The sequence below is a fragment of the Quercus suber genome, unplaced genomic scaffold (genome assembly GCF_002906115.3).
Source record: "Quercus suber isolate HL8 unplaced genomic scaffold, Cork oak 2.0 scaffold_597, whole genome shotgun sequence".
Taxonomy (NCBI): Eukaryota; Viridiplantae; Streptophyta; class Magnoliopsida; order Fagales; family Fagaceae; genus Quercus; species Quercus suber.
The window spans coordinates 36,674-43,649 of NW_027070041.1; positions in this window are offsets into that span (position 1 = coordinate 36,674).

Consider the following 6,976-nt stretch of genomic DNA (forward strand, 5'->3'; position numbering starts at 1 on the left):
GGTGCAATTTATACCATTGTTAAGTGGTGATGGGAATGAATTGGGACTCCAATATTTGTGTTTTAGTTAGCTTAAGTGTTTGAGTATGTTATAGTAACACATTGTTATAGAATATATATTTTGTAATTGGAGTCCTAGAGTGATTATGGATCCTAATCTTATTAGTTTATTAGGTTACTGTAGGGTTGGTATTTGTGGTCCAAACCCAAAAACAATTAATTTGTAGAGTATGGGTGAAAGAGCTAGGTTAAGTATAGGATTGATAACAATGGATCACAACGTTCAAACACAAGCCAAAATGAGTTTACACATGAAATCTGAAAATCCGAAGAGCTACACTATTATTTATCTGATGAACATAAATCTTAGGGTTACAATCAAGCTCTCTCTTTTCTTCCTCCCCCTCTTGTTAGGGGCTTCCTTCCTTTATATAGTCACCATTCTCCTCATCTCCATCGTCCACTTGTTCCTCATCCATGAGTTTGCTTAAGTACATGTCACGTCAGGCATATTCTTTTGGCTCTGTGTGAGTGGCGGTAGGTTAGGATGCACTGTTCAGGGGTCTTCTCCACATAAATGCGGCCAGAAAAGTTGATGCAGTGCATTAAATACGGTGATAGCAGCTTTCCCCTTAGATATTTCTCTATCCTTATCGTTCCATAGCATGCTCAGAGTTTATCTTGATCAGGTGGAGTCCTCGAAAGTTCATTTTGGCCTTTCACACATTCAATTAATTTATAATATTGTGTCAGAGGATTACAACCTCTTCGGACAGGAGATATCCTCTTCAGATTATGATAATTCTTCCTTCTGAGGGTCCCACTTCTAGACGGGCCCTGCCTTTTCCATCTTCTTCTTCTCAGTCGCAAAATAGCCCTCCTATGGGCCTTCGGCCCATTACGTTGGGCTGGCCCTTTTTTCCCCCCACAATATCCTCTCAAAATTTTAGTTTTTCCCTCGCACCCGAGGAGAAAAGGTAAGATTTTGATTTGCCACGCAAGAAAAAAGAGATAAAAATAAGAAAAGTTAAGAAATTTAAAAGTGGGAAGTCATAAATACCCCTGTTTACATGCGCGAGGGCATAGAGACGCGCGCCTCATTATTGCCGCTGTAATTCCCATATTCCTAAAGCATTGTATCAATCACTCTAGGTGGCTTTTTGTCTTTTGCATCCAATGGTGGGTTGTTGATCAAACGGTCAGGGTTCGTCTTCGGGATTTGGGCGGAATGAATGACACCGTTTCATCTGTCTCCGTATATAAACCTCTGAAGGAGGTTATTTTTCTTTACTTTACACATTTTCAGAGTAGCCAGAGCATTCTCAGAGCACCCAGAGAGTCCCTCCCTTCGAAAGCCTTTCACTCCTTTTCGGATTTCTGCATTTTTGCCTTCAAGATCTACAAAGAGTTCATTTCGAATTTAGGGACCTTACTCCAATCTTGTTTGTGTAAGTTTCGGCGTTTCCTAATCCTTTATTTTCTTCTCGGCTAACCTTTTCTCCCCTCAAAACCATTCTTCTGTTCATTGCTTCAGTCACTCTCTTAGAAATGGGCAAATTCCAATATCTCATCGATAGTCCGGCGTTGATAGAGGAATTCAAGCGAAATTATAATATCCTGCAGGGGGTAAATCTGAGATATTGTCCTCTAGAGAGGGTATTAACGGCCCGAAGAGAAGGAGATGTCGTAATTCCTATGATATCCTTCATTGAAGGGGGAATGACCCTCCCAATGGGCTCTATCACCTTAAACTATCTCCGCAACCATAGGCTCTCTCCTGAGCAGTGCGCGCCCAACACCTTTAGGGTACTAGGGACCTTCGATGCCTTGAACGCGCAGTTAGGACTAGGGCTAACTTGGCATGACTTAGCATACATGTATGAGTGCCGTGGCCAAAAAGGGGCAGGATACTATCTCAAATCCCGCTCCGACATTGTTAGACTGTTCTCCTGCCTTCCCAAATCAAACAAAGGGATGAAAGACAACTACTTAATCGTATTGGGCGCATGGCACGATGGTCTACATTGTCCGACCGAGCCAGGAGAGCCAGGTGTGCCCTCTTAGACTTAGGGTCTCTAACAATAGTCTTAGGGCTTTCATTCTCCATAGCTGCTGCTTTTTTATATCCACCTGTTTTTGCTTTCTGACCCGACCGGTTTGTTTGTTTTACAGATAAGGCACATACTGCTCCTCGGCTCAGCCTTATTAACGCCCCCGCCCTCAATTACCTGTTACGCTCGGAGATATTCATCAGCGAGGACGGACAGCTGCGGTCCATCCCTTTCATACTCGGCTACACGCCCAAAAAAGCAGACATCCAACCAGCAGGTAACGCCATCACCCAAGGTGATTATCGGTTACGACGAATAGACGTTGCTCGAAAAAACTTTTTGGCCCCCTACGACCTTGCACCTGTTCCACACCCCAACCCCCAGGGCGTTCCGTTGCTAATCCGACTAGTTCAACAAGTCCCCCATGAACCGGCGGCCGCAAGAGAAAGGGTCGGCTCCTCGTCCACTTCATTAGAGGAGCAAATCGATAAGTTTAAATTTGAAGGGGACACTAAAGGGAGAGTTCAGATAATACCCTCTTCAGATTCCAAGGAGGAACCTGACAGGCAGTTATGCATCCGCCCACCCCTGCTGTTGACTACAGTCCCTGAGGACTCTTCGGAGGAAGAAGAAATGTCTGACCTAAAACTTCTTTTGAAGAAAAGGGACAATAAAGTTGAGGCTAAGGGGACGGGGATCTCTCGGCCAGCGGTGAATCTACCTCCACCTCCACCCCCACCCCAGGTCTCCGATCCAGCTCTGAAACCGATACCGAATTTAAAGAAGAAGAGGCTAATTGAGCCCGAGGAGAGGGAGGTGGTTTTACCACCAAAGGCTAAGCAACAGAAGGTGGGAAAGGACCACCGCAGCAAAAGGGCCTCTTCTGTGGAAAGCAGGGAGGAGCCCCCCATGGTCGACGTGCGCCAAGGGCAACACACGTGGTCTCCCAGGCTAGAACTCTATGGCGTCCCTTTTTCCTGGGAGACCTCTGTCAGAAATTACGATGGGGGTAGGGCTGGCCTTATTGTCAAAGTGTTGGAACAACCACTGCTCTTCCCTCGAGACATGGAGTCATATAGGCGTTTCAGCCAGTATGATCTCTTTATGTCCTTGAAGAGGGACTTGGCCATGGTAAGCATGCTCATTCAACTCCTCGGTCATAGTATTAATTTTCTATATTATATGCTAACACTATTACCTTATTTGTTCAGATCACCCAGCAGGTCTTCGTGGCTGAAGAATGGAACTGTAAGGCCTATGTGGAAGCCCAAGCAGAGGCCCAGGCTAGGTCCGAAGCGGAAAGGGCACTAGGTAGCCTAAAGGATGAGGTCTCTCAGATCTCGGACCAGCTAAAGGGAGTGACCCATGAAAGGGATAGCTTCCATGCTGGTCTTAGAAATGCTGAGACCCAAGCCGAAGCCCAACGCAAGCTACTGAACGAAGCTCAGAAAAATCTAGCAACCGAGAAGGAACTTGTGAAGGAGCTTATCGCCGAACTGCTGAAGGCCAAGGAGGCTCGGAGGGATGCTCAGCTGGCCAAGGAGGCGACCAAGGCCGAAAAGAAAGCGTCCTATCAGCTGGGAGTGGAGGCGACGGAGAAAGATCTTACCGAGCAATTCGCCTCAATCGCTCGGGACTACTGTGATATGACCTGGGGCAAAGCGTTGGACGCTGCTGGAGTGCTTGCTGATTCAGAGCTGAGGCTGCCAGAGAATGTCTTTTATGATGAAGACATCCGATAGCTTCCAGAGGCTGATGCCCCTCCTCCAGCACAACTCATAGAGGTCTCGGAGCAGCCTTTGGTTGACCCAGCTCCCTTAGTCATCCTTGAGCCTATCGAGGATTCCAACCCGCTAGGTGATTAGGCCCCCCCTACTAAGCCACAGCAAGAAAAGGGCGAGTTCTTGGAAGGAAAGAAAACACCCTCGGATCCCCAAGACCAAGCTCCAACAAAAACTTAGGCTTTAGTTATTTTGTCGTTGTTGTTTTTTTTTTTTTTTTTTTTTTTTTTTTTTTTTTTTTTTTTTTTTTTTTTTTTTTATCATTCCCCCCTTACTGCAGGGAGTTGTAAACTATCTTACTTTGATTAATGAAATAGTTTTTCTTTTAGCTTTGGTGTATTTGTTGCATTCTGTATGATTTTCTTTTGTTACAAGTAACTTCACTTTGTAGTTATAGCAATAGAGACAGACATAATTACTCTGCCTTGCTGACAATATATGCAATAAAAATTGTTTCCGAAGCAAACAATACATAGAAGTTACTGGTAAAGGATGGCCATAACAAATATTACAAGAATGGACAAATCCTTTTGCATGTATACTTAGGAATGTTAACATAGACTTAAGGTTGACATTTAAACACAGTCACTAATGCTAGGCAAGATTTATTCTAAAAATAACTTAGTATTAATAACGGCACAACAATATTAACTAACTAAAAATCACTTGGTCGGAAGATCACAAACACGATTGGGTTTAAACATAAGTATTTAGGGAACCAATAGGGAGTGTTAACTAACCCAAAGTCATCTGGTCCGAGGACTATAGGCATGATTGGGTTTAAGTTTAAACACTTAAAGAACCAATAAGGAGTGTTAACTAACCCAAAATCATCTGGTCCAAGGACTACAGGCATGATTGCATTTAAGTTTAAACACTTAGAGAACCAATAAGGAGTGTTAACTAACCCAAAATCATCTAGTCCGAGGACTACAGGCATGATTGGGTTTAAGTTTAAACACTTAGAGAACCAATAAGGAGTGTTAACTAACCCAAAATCATCTGGTCCGAGGACTACAGGCATGATTGGGTTTAAGTTTAAACACTTAGAGAACCAATAAGGAGTGTTAACTAACCCAAAATCATCTGGTCCGAGGACTACAGGCATGATTGGGTTTAAGTTTAAACATTTAGAGAACCAATAAGGAGTGTTAACTAACCCAAAATCATTTGATCTGAGGACTATAGGCATGATTGGGTTTAAGTTTAAACACTTAGAGAACCAATAAAGAGTGTTAACTAACCCAAAATCATCTGGTTCGAGGACTACAGGCATGATTGGGTTTAAGTTTAAACACTTAGAGAACCAATAAGGAGTATTAACTAACCCAAAATCATCTGGTCCGAGGACTACAGGCATGATTGGGTTTAAGTTTAAACACTTAGAGAACCAATAAGGAGGGACTAGTTATCATAATAAACAAAGAAACGATTCGATTAATAATAGTACCTTTTGAGGTTATTTGCATTCCAGGGGCGTGGTATTACATGACTATCCAAGTCCTCTAGGAAGTATGCCCCAATGCCGGCACATGAAGTAATGGGATATGGTCCCTCCCAATTTGGTCCTAATTTTCCCCAGACTGAGTTTTTCGCAGTGCCGACGACTTTCCTGAGTACCAAATCACCAGGTTCTAAGGGGCTTAGCTTGACCTTGGCATCATAGCCCTGCCTAAGCTTCTGCTGGTAATGAGCCAGCCGAACCATTGCACTTTCTCTTCTTTCTTCGATCAAATCCAATCCTGCTTCTAAGAGCTCATCATTGCTGGCCGGACTGAACAAGCTAGTTCTCAAAGTTGGGAAACCTGTTTCCAAAGGAATGACAGCTTCAGCCCCATAAGTCATTGAAAAAGGAGTCTCTCCAGTAGATCTGCGAGGTGTAGTTCTATAAGCCTAGAGCACGTGTGGCAACTCTTCGACCCACTTACCCTTTGCATCGTCAACCTCTTCTTTAACCCATTAACTATGACTTTATTAACCGCTTCAGCTTGCCCATTCCCCTGAGGGTAGGAAGGAGTAGAGTATCTGTTCGTGATTCCTAGTTCGCTACAGTAACTTTGAAATGCGCTACTGTCGAACTGTAAGCCGTTGTCCGAAATGAGAGTATGAGGAACTCTGAAACGAGTGACAATATTTTTCCACACAAAATTTTGCACATCCACATCTCGGATATTGGCCAGAGGCTCGGCTTCGACCCATTTCGTGAAATAGTTGGTGCCGACCAGAAGGTACTTCTTGTTTCCTGCAACCTTGGGGAATGGACCCACTATGTCCAAACCCCATTGGGCAAACGACCACGGACTAGATAGTGGGTTGAGGACTCCACCTGGTTAGTGTATGTTCGGTGCAAATCGCTGACATTGATCATATTTCTTCACATAGTCATGGGCCTCTTTTTGCATGTTCGGCCACCAATACCCTTGAGTAAGGGCTCGGTGGGCCAATGACCTACCTCTAGTGTGACTTCCACAAATTCCTTCATGCAATTCTTCCAGTAGCAACTCAGCCGCCTCCCACATCCTTTCATCCTTTGCTTCAAATTCCCCTTGTACTTGGCCCACAACTAATCTTGAATTCGAGAACAATTCCACGACCTTTCCCCCCATTCTTCGAACCATAGCGATTCCCATCAATAGGGCTTCATACTCTGTCTCATTATTGGTCGCGCCAAAATCTAGCCGTAGCGATTTTTCAATGATGATTCCTTCTGGAGATGTCAAGACCAGCCCCACTCCAGAACCTTTTCGGTTCGCAGCACTGTCTATGTACACTTCCCATCGGGCAGGATCTTGTTGAGCAATCATGCCGACCGATTTTCCATCCATGCTCCTCTTTCCCGTTACTTCTTCTAAACTGGGCTTCGTGAACTCGGCCACCAAATCCACAAGAATCTGCCCTTTGACTGAAGTGCGAGGCATATACTTGATATCAAAAGCCCCTAGAATAGTGCCCCACTTGGCTATCCTCCCCGTGTAATCGGCGCTTCGAAGTACTGTGTTAAGTGGGAGTTGCGTGAGCACCACGACAGTATGTGCTTGGAAGTAGTGGGGCAATTTTTGTGTTCCAAGTACTATGGCCAAAATGGCTTTTTCCAATGGCAAGTATCTGTTCTCGACTTCATGTAGAGACTTACTTACACAGTAGA